Below are 21,867 nucleotides of genomic sequence, written 5' to 3'. Positions count from 1 at the left end.
TAGGAAAATATTATATTGCTAGATATAGTGGTACCTGTTTTCTCACTGTGACTAAAGCACAATCTTTAATGAGAAACAAAATACATTTCTACAACTTGTAACGAGATTTAGGAAGGCTTCCTCTTTGTTTTCATAGCACTAGTAAAAGCTAAATGATTGCCAACAAAGGATATGCTCTTAGTAACATGGGCCCACTCTAATGCAAAATTTTCTGTTTTTCTTTGTTTTCTTATTTACATGGGTCATACAGGGAGCAACACAGGAACAAAACAAAAAAAAAAGCAGAACAACAGATAAGAGAGCAGCATATCATTATCCATTTGAGGCACAGCATGTAGCTCCCTTTACTATTGAGAAAATGTATGCCATGGTACCTGTGGTGAATTTTTCCTTGAAATGGTACTGGGCTTATGTGACCCTTTAATTCTACCTAAGTCATTTTTATGTACGTTATTTTGTGTGCTCAAGTTATGTTTGCCCTCAGTCTATAGTTGGCCTAGAAATTTCAGACCTTTGGGGGAGAAAACCGCTGCTCTTTGGAGATTTTCATTAACATCTATTATTCTGGTCCTGGGATGAGATTAACCCAAATAATTGAAGTTGACACTAGCCAAACCAGCCAAGACATTTTTTAAACTTCAATTAGATTCTCTATTAAACATCTCATTTCTTCCCAGACTGCATAGATTTATGATCCTCACCCCATTCTCTTAGAGGCACTGTACCTTTTAATCCTAAGGTTAATACCCATGCCCTTTCTCTGATCTATTTCAGATAATTCACCTGTTTAATGACAAAATGAAATGAATTAGCCTTTTTACATCTTCCATTTCACCTTCTTTACCATATATACTACCACTTTCATGACACTGCTAGCACTTTGTTCACACCACGTGTCTGGAGATAACAAACTCAGAGCACATTATTAGCCAGGAGAGACATTACCCCTTTTCATAAACTAAAAAACCATGTAAGCTGAATGTACAACAGGGCAGCAGAGTCATGAATTAGCACAACCACCCTTGCGATCCCTTTTGCATTCATAAGGTTTGCATGGATGGAGACTACTTGCATACTGTCTATTTACATGTAGGCTTGTTCTACATCGATGCGTGAAGTGGAGTGATGGCTTATTTATGGACAACCTACACATATAAAAATTATACAGAAAATTAAACAGAATTGATAACCTTTTGAGATGACATTTAGGGATAGCGTCCACAAGTCCATTCCCATTCAGCCTACACCCTCTTCATGCCTTCAAGGTAAGGTCAACCCACTACATGAGGAAAGAGAGCAGGCTAGCCCCATCCTCACCTCTTCATAATTCTCTTCCCATGGAGAATGTTCAGTTGGAAAGAACAGCCTCTGCCACACACTGAAACTCTTCACTAGGGATGTGAATCCTTCATGTGAAAACATGAAAGTGCAAAATTTCCCTTCTTGCTTGCAAGATGGCAAGATATTTTGTGTCAGCCTTGGCGAAAATGTTTGCAGTTGCCCAAATTACTTTGGTATAAATTGTGCAAAGTGCATAACTAATCTACAGTAGTTCTTGCTTTGTTGCATTGACTTCTAAAATTCGGAAGCATTGGATGGACTGTTTCCATCTTTTTCATCAATTAGCCAGACCGTCTGTGCTTACTCTCTATGTGCGTATGTAGATATATCTATGCACAATGGCTTTGGGATGGTTTATAATCCAATACTGTAGGTAAATTTTCCTCCTAATACAGATTGATCTTGTATAGAGAATATTACAGTAGGACCACGGTATCTGAGAGATCAGTACCCACAGTTTCATTTACTGCCTGAAAATATGATAAAAACAAACTCAGAAATATGTTTCCAAGGCGTACTACTAGAACTGGCCACTAGAGAGAACCAAAGACTATGCTATCTATACGGGTTGCTATATCCACAATTTTTGACATTGGAGGCTTGGAACCAATCCCTTGCAGATAATACCGTCCTACTGTATAGGAAGAATAAGAAAGCATTGTTTAAATTTGTGGCCTAAACTTAGCAAATGAAGCTTAGAAAAAGATTTCAAAATCATCCCGTTTTTCTTCGGGATAACATTAATTTACCTATTTTACTTTAAACGCTTGTTTTAATTAAAAGTTCAAGTAAAACTGAGATTAGACTTCATGTCAATGTAAATGAACAACATAGATATAGGACACAGTGACATTTATAAGCTCCCTCTGTAACAAAATATCATTTTTTCCCTGCAGTCATTGGCTGCAGCAGCAAAAAAGCCCTATCAAACATTCCTTTTAGCATTTGTGACAGGTTTCTAATTAACTAATTGCAGTGATACATATATAAAATGTAGGACATTTTCTAATACAATACAACCACAATTTACTTTGTTACATCTTACATTTTAGTCTATATCAAGGGCTTGCTATTTAGTTTGGGGGGAAAATACATTCAGGTTATTAGCATGTTCTATATTTAAATAAGAGCTACCTTTTTCTCCTTCTTTTTCAGAAGACCCATATGGGAAAGTAGAGATGGGCATGACTTAAGTCGTGCCTCTTTGTATGAGTCACCTGTGCAGCATCACAGGTGCCATATGGATCTTCCCCCCACCTGGACCAGTTGGGCCACTCATCCCACAGCATGTGCCACTGGAGTCCTTTTTCTCCAGCGGCACTCCAATCTGGGCAGGAGCTTGGGCTGCCCATCCCTGTCCCCTCTGGCAGCAGACCACTTCGATTAGGAGGTGGAACGGGGATTCTCCTCATGCAGCCAATGAGTGGTCAGCTGCTGGAGGAGGTGGGGATGAGCAGCCCAGGCTCATGTCCAGATTGCAAGGTGAGTGGCCCAGCCAGCCCAGGGGATCCTCATGACACATGTGGTGCCATGAAGATTACTTTATGCAAAGAGGCATAACTTAAGTTGTGCCCATCTCTATGGGGAAGTAATTAAATTTAACAGAACCTGAAGAGATTCCAGCTTTTTTGCCTGGCCCCTGACTCAAAAACATGCATGTGAGATTTTCATAAGATTTCCATTTGTATATGTTCATCCAAAGAGCTATAGAGAATGTACAGGCTGAAAATGTTTGCATAGGGTCTCTTGGGTCCAATGAACCAAAAATCTACTTTTGATATTTATGCTAGAAATGAAAGGCTTCGATTTTCAAGAATGTTTGCTAACAAAGAGATTGAATATTTAAGAAAACAGCCAAAAACTATCATGAATCATCCTTTGGCATCATTAGATCTTAGGTAATCGTCCATCTCTATTTCTTTCATTCCAACTAAGGCTGCAGCCTTATGGATCCATCTTGAAAAAAGGTTTAAAGGCTACATTTTTAAAAACAAAAGGAACCCATTGTGTTACTCATCACTTTTTGGCAGCAAGATTGCCACTGTTGTTATCCAAAAACAAGGGTAGCAATACCTTTATTAAACCACTAATATTTCACAAACAGTATAACTTTTTATTACAGCAAAACTCTTCATCAGTATAGGCATTTCAGAGCTAGATGTTCATGCAAAAGAAACATAAAACCTCAAACTGACTCCACAATCCTGCAGCATCCACTTTGGGAACGTTCTTGAAACAAGAGAACCACCCCCTATATCAAGCCATGGGAATTTTAGGTTTCTTCTGCACCCTTCCTAAGCTCTCTAATACCTAGCCTCCCAAAGAGCCTCACAGGACTTGGAAAGCTACACCTGCTTGTGGGATTTGTGTTGCCTAATAAAGGCACTGGCCACCAGTGTTCTCAGATTGTATAAAAGACCACATACTTTTTAAAAAAAAATTATTGTAAGACGTTTATTTATTTATTTATTTATTTATTTATTTATTTATTTATTTATTTATTTATTTATTTATTTATTTATTTATTTATTTGATTTTTACCCCGCCCCTCTAGACAACGTCTACTTTGGAATTAGTAACTGAAATAGGTACCTATTCCAAGGAACACATTCTTGAACAGTCAAGTGAATGGGCAGGAGAACTGATCCAGAAGAATCCGGATGTGAAAATTCAGAAGGATAATGTAAGACAGAATACTAAAATATCTATCTCTTTGGTGTGTGTGTGGGTGTGTGTGTGTGTGTGTGTGTTTGTGTGTGTGTGTGTGTGTGTGTGTGTGTGTGTGTGTGTGTGTGTGTGTGAGAGAGAGAGAGAGAGAGAGAGAGAGAGAGAGGAAACAATAATGGAGGTGCAGAATCTCCCAGAAGGATTAGTCTACCATATTGTAAAAACTGAAGCTTCTCTCAAAATCAAGGCAACCTAAGGCTTAAAGTCTCCAGAGCAGTCAAAATCTGCAAAAGTAAAAATTACTGTTCATGAGAAAAAAATGAACTGAAAAGCATCTGCATGTGATAATGGATGTGAGTGTGATAAAATGTGACTCTTGAGTCCCAAGCTACAATGACTTTTTTGCTCCACTGATACCTTTAATTCTCCAGCATTCTGGCTGGCTTCTTTGCTCTCACCCCTAAAACTCTGTTCTAAATTGGTAGATGGCAAACTGGGAGAGAAACGGAAATGCACCACTTTTCTTTATCTGCAGAAAGCAAATCATTCTTTTGTCCTGCAGCACATGATGTGACCATAGCATCTTATCAGGTACACTCTGGATCTGAAGCCACTGAAAGTATTCAAACGTATAGTTTGTCCACACTGTACTGTTCAATGTCTTCCAGCTCAGCCAAAGACCTGTTGCCACAGCAATCATGTATCTGTCTGTTTTCACTCATTCCATCATGCAAAATTCCAGACTGGAATGCATCCTCAGCAAACAGGAAACAGTCAATTGTGCTGGGTATGAAACAAACCAAAGATTTCCTGGATGCCATTCCATAGGCAGGCCATTCCTCAGTTCAGTAGTCCATTCTATGGGCCATATATCTGTAAGCCAGTTCAGTTCACAAGTCCACAGGCCTTCTGTTCGGTGTACCCTTTTACCTCAAAGTAGGACCTAATTTAAAAGGATGTGCTGTGGCTTCAGGAAAAAAAATTAAGAGATGAAGTGGAAAAGGAATATTTGTGTCTTGACAAAGCAGATATAGGTAAAGTTTCCCCTCGACATTTAATCCAGTCATGTCCGATTCTAGGGGGCGGTGCTCATCCCCGTTTCCAAGCCGTAGAGCCAGCGTTTGTCTGAAAACAGTTTCTGTTGTCACGTGGCCAGCGCAACTAGACACAGAACGTCGTTACCTTCCCACCCAAGTGGTACCTATTTATCTACTACCTTTTACATGCTTTTGAACTGCTAGGTTGGCAGGATGAAGTGGAGAAGGAATATTTGTGTCTTGAAAAAGCAGGTATAGAGCAGTCCAAAAAGCACCCAGTTCTGCTTGGATTGGCCAGTGTATCTCTAGAAATATGTTTTTTTTTTCTCTCAGCAAAATGCTGAAAGGTTGGGGAGGGAACACTTAGTGCTAGTCACAAAACAAAAATCACAGTCACAAAACAAAAGTATAACTAGAAAAATCAGGATGCACCAATTCAGAAGGAGATTGACAGCTTAAGTGCCAATGAAGCGACCCTTCTCCTGGAGAGCTCAATCACAGAGTCCCTGGGACAGCTCAAATCAACTAAGATATATTCCCCTATTTACCTGACTTGTAACCATTCTGTGTCCTGGCACAGCACAGACGGTAGATCACTATTGATTATATTGGGTGAGTTCCAGAATTTTCTTGTTTTCTTCTTTTGAAGATCTCATTAAATGTTATGCTTTTATGACTGACTGTGTGTATGAGCATGCAAAAGCTGTCTGGCTATCTCATACAGGCTGTTTTCTTTTTTCCTTTTTAATGCCCATTGCTAGCTTTTGTATTGGGGGCAAATTACAAAGCACAAATTGATTCAGATGGTAAAGCCCCTACTGTTCATAGCATATGGAGAGAGCAATGTGGAAAAGCCTCCGATCTTGTCAATATAAAAGCTGAGCATCCTGCAGATATCACAAGAGTGAAAAAACATCTCCTCCCTGGAGGACAGTTTTGATGAACAGGTTAAGTCAGTGGTTCCCAAGCTTGGGTAATCCAGATGTTCTTGGACTACAACTTCCAGAAACCCCAGCTGACACAGCTGGTGGTGAAGGCTCCCAGTAATTGAATTACACAATCTAAATTATGTAAGATTCTGTTCATTACATGTGCCTGCTGAATAAAGATATTAATCCTCACATGCATAGTTAAGTACTGTAATTGCAACACAAAGAAACTAGCATAACTGCAATGCCAAACTCCTCCAAAGTAATATTTATCCAAAAATCAGTAAATGTTATTTGTTATACAAAATTAAATTCTTACTTGTCTCATGTTTGTCAGCATGTTTAAAAATTCCAATGTTGCCTCATTTGACAGGTCTCAAATCAACCTTTAGGAATTGTTCATTGCAATTCAGTAGATAAGTTATAACAGGATCAGAATTTAATGAGCAACATGTACCAAAGTAATACAGCTGGGTTAATTGAGACAGCTGTGGGACAACCAAGTTAATTGGAGCAACCAAGAATAAAGCTAGCCAAGCTAGCAGACACAAGTTGTTGGGTAGTTGGTGGTTGTGTAGTTGAGAGCTGTTTATTTAGTTGATAAGTCTCATTGATTGTGAAAGAAATTTATGCTGCATCGCTGGATGAAGACTTGCTACATTGCAAGAGGAAGGTCCTGGAGGAAGACTATCTCCGTGGTGAGAGGAGAAGACTTCGTGGATGCTGGACTATTTATATTGGTAACAATCTTTGGATACTGAACCTGTAATTTACTATTGCAAACTGAAGAACTACTGTGAAAGACCAAGACTGTGTAAAGACCAAGAGAAGTTGTATTTGTACCTGTATATATGAACTTTAATGTAAATAATTCTATCAACATCACAACAGTGTCTGTTTGGTTTCATCTCTGAGCAGTTCATTTCACCATAGCGCCCCCTGGTGTAGTCTGGTAACGCCGCACCTCTGTCATCACTCAACAAAATTTAGAGTTGGGCATGAACTGGGAAACTGGTGGTTGATGATGGTTCATGACTAATCAGGAACCCCTGGAAAAACAAACCCCTTCGCGGTTTGTGCCTGTTGGGGCCTACCTGCTCCTGCTGCCTCTGTATCCAGCTCCACAGCAGGCATGTGCTCAGAGGCAGCAGTAGGCCAGGCACCTGGCAGAGAAGCTGGGCATTGCCTCTGAATATGTGCCCAGCTGATAGGTGGGTGGATGCTCAGAGGTAGCAATAGGCTCCAGGCAGGGAAACCAGGCCTGCTGCCTCTTAGGATGGCACCTGTGGTGGTGGAGGCAGTGGAGGAGGAGAACGTGGTGGTAGCGGCGGCAAGGCAGTGGGGAGGGGGCGGATGGACTAAAGTGAACGAAGTACCAAAGGGAAAAAAAGTTCTCGCACGGTAATAAATGTATAACTCTTCAAGGTCCCACAAGATTCTTTATTATTATCAAGAAGTAGTTTCTAATATGGCTGTGTGATGTCTGTATGCCAAGCTCAGGTCAAATCATCTTTCAATTTATTGAGACATTATAAACCTCTGTGAGACTTCTGACTCTAGTGATTGTAACAATGAGTTCTTTTACCTAGAGAACCTGTTGAAAACAGCTTTGACAATTGTTTTGTGTTTCGGTAAGAAGTGATTAATGGAAAAAGGAGAGAGGTTCAGGGATTTTTCTCTGCTTTAGTGCTCTTTGAGAATGGTAGTGATCACAAGAAGGTATCCTGCAGACCATACTGTCTGCTGACATTGGTGTCATCAACATTTAGGCTGCTATTTTCCATGTAAAGTTTAGCATTCTTTTTCTTTCTGGCAATGCAGGCACCATATTGTGTGGCCATATTGGGCCATGTCCTGGCTTTTTGAGTTGTGGACGCAGACATACAATATCTTGCATTTATAAACTGGAAGGTTTTTTTAAAGTTGAATTTCCTGGCTTTTTAAAATGGAAGGTTAAGTATATATAAATTATGCACAAATACCAACATGTAGAATTTTTGCAGGATTCCAGAAGATGAGCACATGACCTGTACTATGGTTGCTAGGGGAGGGTAGAACAGCTGTCATGTGGCTGCTGTCTCTCTGGGACAAAATATTTTGAAGGACTGTTTTGGACTTAATGAAATGGTCAAGCAAAGGCATAAGTGCAATTCATACAAGGCATAAATATACACACCCTTTAACGTCTCAGATAAACTAATGTTTCCATGCTTGCTCCACAAAATGCTAACTAGAAAACTATCTTCCAATGTCCAAATCCTTTCCTTGAGGTAGGAAACCTGAAGATGTAAAGCTATCTCGGACCAAAAGCTCTACAGACATGTTGTATGTATATTTCCTAAAAGATGCCCCTTAATTTTTGAAATAAAAATGGGAAGTCTCAGAGTTAACAAAGATGGTCAGGGGAAAAACCAAGGTCAACACCATCCATACTATGAAAAGGAAAAACAATGAAGGATAAGACAGGGACAAAAATCAGCTTATTTGAAATGTGGTGTTGGAGGCCTTATAGATATCTCAGATTACTGTAAAGGCAGATAAACGAGTGCTCAATCAGGTCAAGTCTGGACTCTCACTACAGCAAAAATAAGTAATCTGAGGTTATCCTTCCATAAGAAGGATAAGAATATATAACTGACCAGAAAAGACAATGTTGGGAAAAGTGGGATGGGAGCAGTAAGGAGAAGGAAGACCTAAAATGAGACAGATTGGCTCGATAAAGGAAGCCACCGCTATTCATTCGCAAACCTGAGCAGAACTTACTTCAAAAAACAATATTGCTAGAAAGGGGAGCAGTAGGAAGAGAGAATAACTTATGACATTCAGTAAAGAAAGCCACTGCTTTTGGTTTGTAAGATCTGACCTGAGCTGAAATGGTAGAACAATTCAAAAGTAATTACAGTGGTGCCTCGCTAGATGATGATAATCCACTGAAATCGCTATTTAGCGAAATCATTGCCTAGCGAAAAGCATTTCCCCATTGGAATGCATTGAAACCTGTTTAATGCGTTCCAATGGGGAAGAATCGTCATTGCCTAGCGAAGATCGGCCATAGGAAAGCTGCTTTGCGAACCGCCAATCAGCTGTTTAAATAGCTGTCTTGCGAAGCTTAGATCCAGAAAACACCCATTTTGCGAGTGCGGAGGGAGCTGTCAAAATAGTTGTCTAGCGAAAATTGGTTTGCGAAACAGGGACCAAACACTGTCCAGCGAAATTCCCCCATAGGAATCACTGTTTTGCAAATCGCTATAGCAATCACAAAAGTCAATGTCTAGCGAAAAAACTGTCATGCGGGGTAACTGTCTAGCGAGGCACCACTGTAACCCATATAGTCATCACATATCAGAAGTGACATGTTAGCGTGCATATTCAAAGGCATATTCAAAGGCATACTCAGAGTATTTTTTGCATTACAAAACACATTAGTTTTGCATTACAAAACACATTAGATTTAAAATCATCAGACAGTTTTATAGTAACAAGAAGGGTGGAATAGTTTAAATTATGACACCATAGGCACCAGTGTTAAGACCATTCCCAGCTACAAAGCGAAAAACAGTGATTTCACAGCTTTAACAAGTGTCTCAATATTTCTTCTTTTTAAAATATCTTCCAATTTTTTTTTACAAGCAGACAAGATTCCCTTTGCAAGCATGAATCCAGGAAGGAGTTAAAATTTCAATTGGGTCCTGATTGACAGATTCAAAGATTCAGATTGCCCCAGAGCTGGAGTTGATTTCACCCTTTAAAAATTGTTTTCAGGAGCCTGGCCCCAGAAATCCTGAGATAATGTATACAGAAAACACTCAGGGCTAGGAAACAAAACTAATGTGTTTTGTAATGCAAAAAATACTCTGAGTATGCCTTTGAATATGCCTTTGAATATGCACGCTAACTATCTGAGGATACATGAGAAAATGTCCCTCTTTCTGGAAGACTATCACTACTTTAATTTCTTTAAAGCAAGCGGGGGGGGGGGTTGAATTTTTTAACTCTTTAAAGAAAACTCTTTTGTCTTTGTTTCTGTGACCTTTAATAACTGCTCTACAGCTCTCCAAACATCTCCTTCCCGGTCCATGATGCTGCAACACTATCTATTTTGGAACTTTCTTGCTGGCAAACCTGTTCCATGCATGCTTTTCAATTTAAATGAGCTTTAATGGATTTGGTGAGTTACCTATTTCTAAACTGTTTTACTTTTTAAAATTGTAACTCAAAAACCCTTTGCCCAAACTTCCCTAAATTTGGTACTGCGCAAGAGTAGACAGTCTGCTGCAACTGTACCAAATTTGGTGCTGATCCAAAGTTATATAGTTTAAAAGGGTCTCTCTTTTTTGTTTGAGCTGCCCTCATTTTTAAAATTGCCTTATAGAATGTTGATTTGCTTCTTGTTATTGCTGCATAAGGATCATTGTTGCACTCTAAAGTAATAATAATAAACTTTTACTCCCCCATGCCCAATGCTGACATCTCTTTTAACATAATACAGATCAAGGCTTAATGCATTCTGGATGGGTGATATTTTGTTCCTGTGAGATACAGTATATGTGGAAAAATCTACATACTTCTGTTTGTGTAGGCTGCTCTGGTTCACTTCTTCAAGCAATTGTTTCTCAACCTACAAACCACAGTATAAAGACAGAAGCTTATTTTGAATGTCAGTGAAGGAAATGAGAAATGTTTTTTGCCACTTCCTTGTGGCCCTAGTGACTAAAGTGGGGTGAGAGTTAGAGCTTGGAAAAGTTACCTTTTTAGATAAAAACTCAGAATGTCCCAACAAATATATATTTGGCTAAGTCTCTTTTTCAGAAAATAATCTAGGCAAATATTACAGCTGGATGAGGGGTGTCATGTGCCAATGTAGTGAACTGAGATGGTAAAAATGATCTTCTGTTCTGTGATTCTGTAGTTCTGTTATTTGCTAATCATATTCTGTACTCAGCATCTGCAAACACCACCTTGAGGTCTAGAAAGGAGCTGAGCCCTCAAACCATCCTTCCTCCCCACCCCCTTTTCAGTTCTGAGTAACTGAAATGTCAAGTTTTAACTCTGGGTCACCTGTGTGCAAGAGGAAATCTTTAAAGGTGCTTAAATGACAGACACATTCTCCTGAAAATAAGAACCCACTAAGTGAGGTGAGACTTGGCTCTATTGCTTTTGAGAGACAATAGGTTGTCAAAAGCAGGACATCAATGGAACACTAAAAATCTGCCCTTTGTGACAAATTTCACTATGCTGACAAGCAAAATAAGATTTGTCAAGACTTGATTTGTTAAAAACTTGCAGTTCTTATCACTAAGATTTATAAAATCTTAATCATAACTACAGTATATGGTATACATGTTTTGATCTTTCCACATCTGTGTATTGTGTAAATACTTTATAAAGCATGGATGGTAAACTTAAAATAAATAGAAATTATATTGCTTTCTCTGCAGTTACTTTAACTTTTCAAATAATGTAATCTGAGATTTCAGTTTTCATCATCTCAAAGAATTAAAGATGAAATTTCATCTAGTATTTTAAAAGAAATAAACTTTTCAGAATTTGGGGAATGATGGCCTAATGAATTATTTGCAAAGTGGCAATAAAGCCTAAGCATCATAAGAACTCGTGATCTGGATGTTTTATATTGAGCTCTAACACTTCATCCTGCTTACATGTATTATGTTACTGCTAAATTGGATTTGAAAAGGAATTAATGCTTCAGTGAGCAAACAATCTCTAACTGATAAGAATTAAGATGAGATGCTTAGCTCCATCTTTGTCTAACACCAGGATGATTTTTGCAATATCTCTGAAGGAACTGGTGTGCGGTGGAAGCAGGGCACAAGATTAGATCTGCAAAGGTGCTTATCCAGCATGTGGAGTGTGGGGCTGACTAGATAAAGCTCTCTTTCCTGAGTCCCTACAATCAGTCACAGTATGTACACCTGACTAGCCAACTGTTTCTGACAAGGCAGAAATCCAGAAGTAGTTTATATGAAATGGAACAGGCAGTGAAAGTTGGGTATATGACAGCTGATGCCACGTCACTTCAGTCCAAATATAGTACCAATGCTCCTACATGTGGTATAATTTCATTGTGCAATGGATTTCGGATTTTTGTTGATAGTTTACATTTGTTGCGATAATCACTAATGGTTGGTGCAAACTGTCTCTTTATTTCCACAAACAATCAAACCTTCCCACACACTAGCATCATATATTTGAAATACTATCCACACACACAAAAAAGGTGTTACTTGCCTCTGGTCACTGAATTATGCCTTATAATCCCCATTTGAAAACTGAGATAGTTATCTAGGTTTAATACAGTCCTTCTGCACAGCCATTTCATTTAAGCACTAAGATCCAAATTAAGGTATTTGCTCAGAGGTCCTGATGAAATCAGTGTGGCAATTAAGTTGTGACATTGCATCCCATTGATCTCCATGGAAAATGCAATTATTGTAATCAGGATTCAACCGTGTATTTTAACAGAATATAGTGCTTCCTGTTTATGTAAGTTAAATCATTATGTTCTATGTTAATGGAAAACTAGTGAAGCAATAATGATGAATAAAAGTGGTCATCTCTAGATACAAACTATATAAAATGAAGGGAAAGAACACTGTCAAATATTTCGTCATAGAGTTTGATATACCAAGTTCTGGGGGACCAGAGAAGTGCTACTAAAAGCTCATAGTGAGATACTTTTTCTTTATCTTAAAGATGCACAACACATTCACTTTGGTTTTGGGTTTTTCTGGTGCTCACAAAAATATTTGAGTTCTCTATGGAATGTGGGGGGGGGGCAGAAGAATGTCTAAAACAAATACAGTAGTGCCTTGACTCACGAATGTTCCAACTTACAACCAACTCGAGTTATGACCAGCTCCAGCCACAAAATTTTGCTTCAACTTGCAACTGGCATGTCGAGTTACGAACAGAAAAAAAAGTGAAGACAAGGAATTTGAATTGCTTTCAGCGAAGAGGCTGCTTCTCTGTAGCTCTTTTGCTCCAGCGGTTAGAGAGTGTGGGTTCGGAGAGAGACTGGTACTGCCTGGTACTGTTCTGTACTGTGTGGTGTTTTTTTTTTTTTTGGCATTTTTGTTTTTTTTAATTTTTGCTTTTTGGATTTTTGCTTTTTGACTTTCTTTTTTAAAACAGAGAGACTGCCTGTTCTGGGTGAGTATTGTGTGTACAGGGTTTTTGCAGCATGGGCTTGGGCTGCAGAGGGGGTTATGTTTCTGTGCTCTGATGGGTCTTGCAATGTGTAGTTGTAGCATTTTTAGTCCCTGCTAGAATGTTATTTTTTATTCTTTGGCTCCTAAGGTTTGTGCACTGTGACCTCTCTTTTGTTTTAAAATGTGTTTGGTTTAAAATGTGTGGGTTTAGACTCCAAAGTCTCTCCCCCAATTGTCTTTTCTTTCTCTCTGACTTCTCTCTTTTTGTGCTTAAAAGCACAAACCTTTGTCTGAGGGGTCTGTGTGCCCCAGTGATGACCTTTCTTTCCTCTTTTCCCCATTGTTCCCTCCCTTTGGAACAACTTGCCAGTGCAGATCTGCCTGACTCCCTCTCTGGGTGTTTAAAACCTGGCTATTTGCGCAGGCTTTTCTTCCTGCTATATCTTAATTTCTTATACTTTCGCCGCCTTGGATCTGTAATATATGTTTTTGGCTTTATTGTTTTTAAATCTGTAAACCGTCCAGAGTAGACCTTTGGTCTAGATGGACAGGATAAAAATCTAATGAATGAATGAATGAATGAATGAATGAATGAATGAATGAATGAATGAATAAATAAATAAATAAATAAATAAATAAATGATGCAACCACATAAGGCTATAAAAAAACTAGAACAAATGTTTTGGCACCTTCTAGAGCAGTGGTTCCCAACCTTGGGTAACTGAGGTGTTCTTGGACTAAAACTCCCAGAAGCCTTCACCACTAGTTCTGATGGCCAGGATTTCTGGGAGTTGTAGTTCAAGAACATTTGGGAACCCAAGGTTGGGAACTACTGTTCTAGACTAACAGATTTATTATGATATCAGTTTGTAAACACAGACTATTGCAGCTAGTTATTTTTTTAATTGGATGGGATCAGTGATGTCACTGAAGTTTGGAATACAAGCTTCTATAATCCATAATTTATAATGTTCTCAGTTGTAAGTCAGACACAAGTTGTTCTACATTTCAAAAGAAAATCAAGTTTCCATTCACACACATCAAGGAGCCCTTGAATGTAATTTTGTACACTGCACAACTACTCAGCAGGCATATCAGACACTCTATAAATGAGATGCTTAAGGCTCCTTTTACTTGATATTTAATATGCTGTTAAGCATTACTATGATGGACAAGAGTGTTTGAAACAAAAGGATGTGACCTGCGGGAATCAGGGTGGGTGCTAGTTAAACTCTTTTATTCTACTGGTATTTTTAAGAGTAATTCAGTTTGCTGCGTCTTATTCAATACTGAACTAAGGAGAATACACTCATCAGTAGATAGGATAAGAAAAGTTGCCAGCATGACTTATACTTTTATTTTTATCTATGCTTAAAAACATGTACCATGCAATACAATTTCTTCATCACTACTTATCCTACTGGAAAATTCATACATATGCCCTGCGTCCTGCTCAAAGCTGAGTTCCATAACCTAGTTCTTGGTAGGTTGTGATATTACTTATTAGCTTTTGATTAATATGTGGTACCCAGTGTGGTATAGTGGACAGAGTGACAGATTAGGATCTCGGGAACAGAGCTTGAATCCCCACTCAGCCATGGACACTCACTGAGTGAGTAGAACTGGAAAAAATTAAAGATCTCACATTGAAAGCCCTATTAGAGTCACTATAAGATGGCTCTGACTTGATGGCACATAACTAACTGTATGAAGTTCCATCTTCAATTATATGTAACTCATTTGCATTCAACTTTAAGAGCTAAACATCATACACACTGATTCCCATACTCCACAGTACAATCTGCTCCCTTCCATGAAAAAAAATCAACTTGTGTCTGAAGAACAGGAGTTGTAGAACATTGCCATGATACATCAGGCTCATGTGTCTCCCACTTCAATTTATCTGTACTGGGAGCCAACGAGGGCACCTCATGTACTTTTATGAGTACAGTGAGATGGTATCATCGAGTTCCTGCTATTTGTTGCAAGAAATTGACCATAACCTTTAAAGTCAAACCAGGAGAAATGGCTTACTGACCACTCAAGACCAGAGCATAATATTTAAAAGGTCAGGACACAAACAGCAAATTTAACACAGAGATAACCTTGATAGTAGGGCAAGCAGTGGATTTATTTTCCTGAAGGTGGATGGACATTTGAGTGATGAATCACTGGTAATCAGTGGATTTTTTTTTCTCAGACCTCTGCAGTCTGGCTGGAGGAACATTGCATGGAGTCTTTAATCATGTGCCCATTTCCCATTTTTCAATCTCTTCTGAATTTATTCTGGAGGGACTGATTTAAGATGAACTGCTGAAGAAGATTACATTGTTGGAATGCATCTCTTTTGAGAATCAAAGGCTTATAATAGGCCGGGATGCATTTCTTATTCTTATTTTCTCTATCTATTATTTTATTCCTTATTCACTTTATTCATATCCCGTGTTTGTCCCATGTTTGAACTCAAGGCAGCACACAATAGCTTAAAAATGTTAAAATCATATTAGGATATCGATATTAAAATATTATATATTTCCTGTTGTTATGTTTTTATTTTCTACCTGTTATCTTTTGAAGTTATTTCAGCTCTGTGTTAAGCTACAGAAAAGTGCCTATATATTTTTTCATATCATCTTATCATTGTCTTCATGAATTATATTATTATCATTTGTTGTTTTTTGTGATGCTCTAAACAGCTTGGAGATCAGGTATAGTAATAACCTTCTTCTCTTTTATGTATTTATCTATTGAGCTTCTAGACTGATTGCTTTAGTGAAATATTACTTGGGGCAGTTTAGATAATTAAGCAAAACATACAAATAAAATAATAAAAGAATGCATAAATAATAGCACAAACAAAAACAAAAACAGGAAGACAACCGAGGATTGCCACTGGTGGCTTAGGTGAACCAAGTTATATAAACTATAATATAATAACATAATGAACCATGCATAAGATTAAGACCTTCATCAGGTCTCCCTACCTCTGTAGGTGGGACAGTTTTTGAATAGGTTTTTGAATAGGTTTTTAACAAGTGCCTTCCAGTTTTATGTTGTTGTTTAGTTGTTAAGTCATATCTGACTCTTCGTGACCCCATGGACCAGTTTTCCACTGTCTCCCAAAGTTGGGACAAAGTCATGTTGGTAGCTTCAATGACATTGTCCAACCATCTCATCCTCTGTTGTCCACTTCTCCTCTTGCCTTCACACTTTCCCAACATCAGGGTCTTTTCCAGGGAGTCTTCTCTTCTCATGAGTTTTATACATTCTCTTCTCCAGTTTTATACACCTCCCTGACTCCAGTCTTTTATTCTGGGATATTATAATGTTAAAATACAAGAAAGGGCAACTTCTAAGAGTGTGGGGGCAATTTTTGTTCTCCCCTGACCCCAGATAGATATATTCCATTTGTACACACAAGACCCTACCTCAGGGGACCTTTCCCTCCCTAAAACAGCAAATTGCACCCCAGGTCTCTCTGGGAGTGCACCTTGCTATTTAAAAATACGATCCCTCTTGCCTTTACTGTTACTGTCTTTTAGAAGGTCTTCTAAGGCCAAAACATGTCAGGGAATGATGTTTAAACAAGAATTTCAACTCCACCAGTTTTTGTGGGTATGTATTTTGATTTTGGGTAGATATTTATCCAGGCCTCAAGAGATCAGCACCCTGATAGGCCACACTCACTGTGGACCCTTGGGGCCCTGTGTGGCCCACTAGCTGCATATTATTTATCCGTGCATCAGACTCCAAGGCAATTTGGTTTCCTCCTACATTTTCTCTTTTTCTCTCTAATGTTCCCATTTAACATTAAATGATTTTACTACCTTCAGATTCCATGCTTCTAGAAATCATGGTATGTAGGTCACATTTTCCATCCCCCCCTTTCAAATTATATATGGATAGACATCATCCTGGAGAGTCCTCTGAGTATTCCGAAAGCCATTCCATATTATTGCATAGTCCTATACAGTGGTGCCTCGACTTACGAACTTAATCCGTTCCGGAAGACGGTCATAACTCAAAATGGTCGTAAATCAAAGCACCATTTCCCACTGAAATGCATTGAAATGCAATTAATCTGTTCCGGCCGCAGGAAAAAATCACCAAACACACACACACACACACACACACAAAAACAACAACACCTCACTACAAGACTGATCAGAAATGTGATTAATCCATTCCAGCTGAAGGGGGAAAAGAAAAGAAAAGCAAGCCAAGCATCAGAAGTGGGAAAAGGCAAAGCAGAAAGCAAGTGAATCATGCAAGATACATCAGAAATGGGGAAAAAGCAAAGCAGAAAGCAAGTGAAACATGCAAGACACATCAGAAACGGGGGGAAAGCAAAGCAGAAAGCAAGTGAAGCATGCAAGACACATCAGAAATGGGGGGAAAGCAAAGCAGAAAGCAAACGAAGCATGCAAGACATATTGGAAATGGGGGAACAAAAACAAAAATCAAACAAGCCTCTAAAGACCTATCGGAAAGGGGGGGAAATAACAAAACAAAACAAAACAAACCCACCCAAGACCCATCAGAAATGGGGGGAAAACTAAGAAAACAAAGAAACCCCGCAAGACCCATCACAGCATAGAAACATAATCCCACCACTCAGCCAAAAACCACACTACAAAACCCTTCCCAGAACAGTTTTTACAAAGCAGAAAGCAGCACCTTACCTTACCAGGCAGTCTGAAGCCTCCTCTGATTGCACTTACTCTAACCATTGGGGCAAAAGCTGAAAGCTAGCAGCGGGTGCAGAGTGGCTTTTGGCTTCCCAGGCTTCCAAAGCTGCACCCGCTGCCCTCTGTCTCCTGTCCCCGGTGCCCTCAGCCTCCTGTCCCTGCGGGGATGGAAGGCAGAGGGCAGAGGGAGACAGAAGGCAGAGGGCAGCAGGTGCAGCTTTGAAAGCCCAGGATTTTTTTTCCTTTGGCTGGAATCCATTAAATGGTTTTCAGTGCATTCCTATGGGAAATGGACCTCGACCTACAGACTTTTTGACCTGCTGCCACCATTCCAATATGGATTAATTCCATAAGTTGAGGGTCCACTGTATCTCTGAATGTAGAAGATGCATTTCTGATATGTATAGCTGGCAATAAACTGCAATTGTACTGTCCATTAATAAAGATGGGTGACACAAACAATGAGCACTGAAGTATGCGTCGGCATTAAAGTAATCTTCCTACAGCCTTAAAAAAATAAAAGCAGAATGTGTTATCTGAAGACCTTAATATGCAGTTCTAGATGTGATCAAAACATGAATGCCCAACATTTACCCCTCTCACACAGAAATTAATTTCAAGAGACAGGATTGTGTACCAAAAAACCCTGTCTTTCAATCAAAGACATTGATCAATTAACAGAACAAGGGGAAAAAGTAATTAAAAAGACTAATATTTCCTCACTCAGCAGTGTCAGGCACTTAATTAGACGGGTCCCATCAGACAATTAGGCAAACAAAGTTCTAATAGAAGTTTTATTAAACACTCACTTGTAATCTTAATCAGGCAACAAGGCTATGAAGTGCTAGAAAAAGATTTATTCTTGTCTAATATCAAAATTGACAATTTTTCAGTTTAAAAAATTAGGTTCAAGGTGCCTTAAACAAATTATTTAGCTTAGTTTTAAACAAACCTGCAAATGATTATTTATGTGTGTATTAATGTGACAGTATTCATGCCAGGACAGAAAAAGTAAGATGAGTATCTTTTTAGGTGTTTGAAACATAAGTCCTTCAACCCCAGAATGGGGTTGAAGGACTTATGTTTCAAACACCTAAAAAGATACTCATCTTAGAAAACTAAAGATACTCATCTTTAGAAAACTAAAAAGATACTCATCTTTAGAAAACTAAAAAGATACTCATTTTTAGAAAACTAAAGTAAGTGAAGGGAAATAGTGGAAGGATAAAAGAAAAGCACTCCTTGGAGAAGCCACACATGGAAGAAAAATCTGCTACCTTTAAGCTGTTTTTAGAATGGCCACATTCTTCAGAAAGATACAAGGCCAGAAAGGAGAGAATTTGTGCCATCCCAAAGCTGGTACTGTACAACATAAAAGACTAAGACATAAATCTAGAGAAATATGTGATGCCTTCATACAGGTAGGTCAAACTTTTCCCTCAAGCAGATAATTACAGGCTTGGGGTGAGTAAATCTTATTAGCCTCTTTCCACCTCATCTGTTCTCACAAGAGGCAAGCAATAGATTCAAACTCCTTCATGTTCCTAAAAGAATGCTGAATGTAGTCTTTCTTCCGCCTGTGTGGACTGTTAACAAACAACAACAATCTGAACCCTGGTAAGTAACAAAGGTGATTTTTAAAGAAAGCATCAACAGCATTTGATTGACTTCCCAACTAGTGTAGTCAGCTACCAAATGGCAGCTCAGAATTGAATCAGTGGCTCATGTGCTTCATTAGAGTGATGTGGCAGGACTTTTCTTTTCCTGCATGACAATGGCCTAAGCCCATCTTTCAGTCTCAGCTGAAGAACATCTATGCATTTTTAGAAGTGATAAAAACCAAAGTTCAACTGAGTCCGTGGGTCTACTGTAGTTAAGACTAACAATTGGATGAAGGCTAATGACTGGAAAACTGCTAAAGCTACATCTAGCAATGTATTCGCGAAGGCTTTCATTGCCGGGATCTAATGGTTGTTGTGGGTTCTTCGGGCTCTTTGGCTGTGTTCTGAAGGTTGTTCTTCCTAATGTTTTGTCAGTCTCTGTGGCTGGCATCTTCAGAGGACTGTCCTCAGAGTGCTGTCCTCTGAAGATGCCGGCCACAGAGACTGGTGAAACGTTAGGAAGAACAACCTTCAGAACACGGTCAAAGAGCCCAAAAAACTAACAACAACCACTACATCTAGCAGTTATCATTTGAAATGTTGACCCCCCCCCCCCCCATTTGTATGATAAAACATTCAGAAGAAAAACTGGCACTCCTCAATGTGAGGAAAACCTGGGTATACCAGTTTGAATAGATAATTAATGACAGTTCTTCACCTTAAAATGAGATGAGGAGGAGACAGAGGATGGCATAGCCCTTCTATACACATGATGTCTTAGAATGAGCAGGTTTGATAAAACTGTACATGCATAAGACAGATAAATAAAACTAACAGAGAAGAGAGAAATAGAGAGGAAAGAATTTCAGTTATGTTTAGGCTTAGTTACATTGAAATTAAGTGGTTGTTTCACTTACAGCTGACAATTCCATATGTAGTGATAATGAACCTGCAAGGCTCGAGTGTGAGGAGTGTCTCCTGCAACAAAGTGCTGCAGTGCAACAAAGTACATTTTAAGAAGACACAGCAAGTTTACCAGCTGTGTGAGTCCAGCAGCAGGGCAAGGAAGCCAGGACCACAGATACAGCCTGTCACTTCCCTTGAGAAAAGGTTTGGCAAGCTCTAAACAAATATCAGCATGCAGTCAGACATACAGCAGTGTGTTGGGGGCAATCCTGTGTTTTGCACCAAGTGTCATATGTATGACTATATGCCTCTTGAGCAAAAGTCACGGGTGTGTCCTCATTGCAAGGAGCTCCAAGAATGTAGGGAATGGGTTCACTCCCTTGATGTCTTGGTTGCAGACCAGGAGAAGCATAGAGAGGGTGAGAGGGACCACAGTGAGGCTTTCAGGGACTTTCAGTCATTGTCCCACCCACAGACAAGCAGCTCCTCAGCTGCTGGGATTGGAAATCGCCGGGCTGGAGGATGCCAGTATGGACAAGAGGGAAACCACCCCCTAGAGGGGACCCCTTCTACAGGTGACAGGCCTGTATCCAGTTGCACTGAGGATGCTCCTTGTAGGGAAGGGGGAAGGGAGCTTCTGGTAGTGGGCAATTCGATTGTCACAAACACAGAGCGAGGGGTCTGTGACAGTTGTGAGGACTGCATGGTGACTTGCCTGCCAGTGCAAAGGTTGTGGACATCACATCTCATCTGGATAGGCTAGTAGAGAGTGCTGGGGACAAGGTAGCAGAGGTGCTGCATGTTGGCACCAACAATGTGGAGAAATGTAGCTGTGAGGCCATTGAGGCCAAATTTAGGTTGTGAGGGAGGAAGCTCAAAGTCAGGACCTCAAAGATAGTGTTCTCAGAAGTGCTACCTGTTCCATGTGCAGGGCTGGCTAGGCAGGTGGCGCTCAGGGGTCTCAACACATGGATGAGATGGTGGTGTCAGGGGGAGGAGTTTAGATTCATTGTTTTGGGACAAGCCTGGCCTGCACAAAGGAGACAGGTGTCACTTGAACGAACATGAAACCAGACTGCTGACGCTTAACACTAACAAAGTGGCAGAGCAGCTTTTAAACTGAATCCCAGGGAAAAGCCGTCACGAGCTGAGTGGCATATGGTTTGGGACTCCTCATACCTGTGGAATGAAGGTGGAGAGAGTAGAGAATCACAAAGTGACAACAGTGTAGGAATTAAGACTGGGAGTGTGATGGGACGTGATAGTTGGTCCATTGGAATGAGAAGCTGTTGAAAAAGAAAAAAAAAAGAAACAAGCAGCCTTTATTGGAGACCCCAAATGCCTGAACTGTCTGAGCAAAGATGGGAGACCTGGAACATTTGGTGACTAGGGATAACATTGATATAGTGGCCATAATGGAAACCTGGTGGAATTCAGAGAACCAGTCGGATACCGCAATCCCAGGCTATAAATTCTATAGGAGGAATAGGGAGGGGTGTGTTAGTGGTGGGGTGGCCATCTATGTCAA

At 39.6% G+C, this 21,867-nt stretch overlaps 1 protein-coding gene across 1 annotated transcript in view; it reads right to left on the bottom strand.

Moving 5' to 3' along the window:
- Window positions 1-21,867, bottom strand: part of LOC144585876 (ALK tyrosine kinase receptor-like) — a 683,258-nt gene that overhangs the window by 420,040 nt on the left and 241,351 nt on the right. The gene's annotated exons all lie outside the window — the stretch shown is intronic.

The sequence above is a fragment of the Pogona vitticeps genome, chromosome 1, assembly GCF_051106095.1.
Source record: "Pogona vitticeps strain Pit_001003342236 chromosome 1, PviZW2.1, whole genome shotgun sequence".
NCBI lineage: Eukaryota > Metazoa > Chordata > Lepidosauria > Squamata > Agamidae > Pogona > Pogona vitticeps.
The sequence above is the reverse complement of the archived record's forward strand: the minus strand, read 5'-3'. Positions and strand labels throughout refer to the sequence as shown.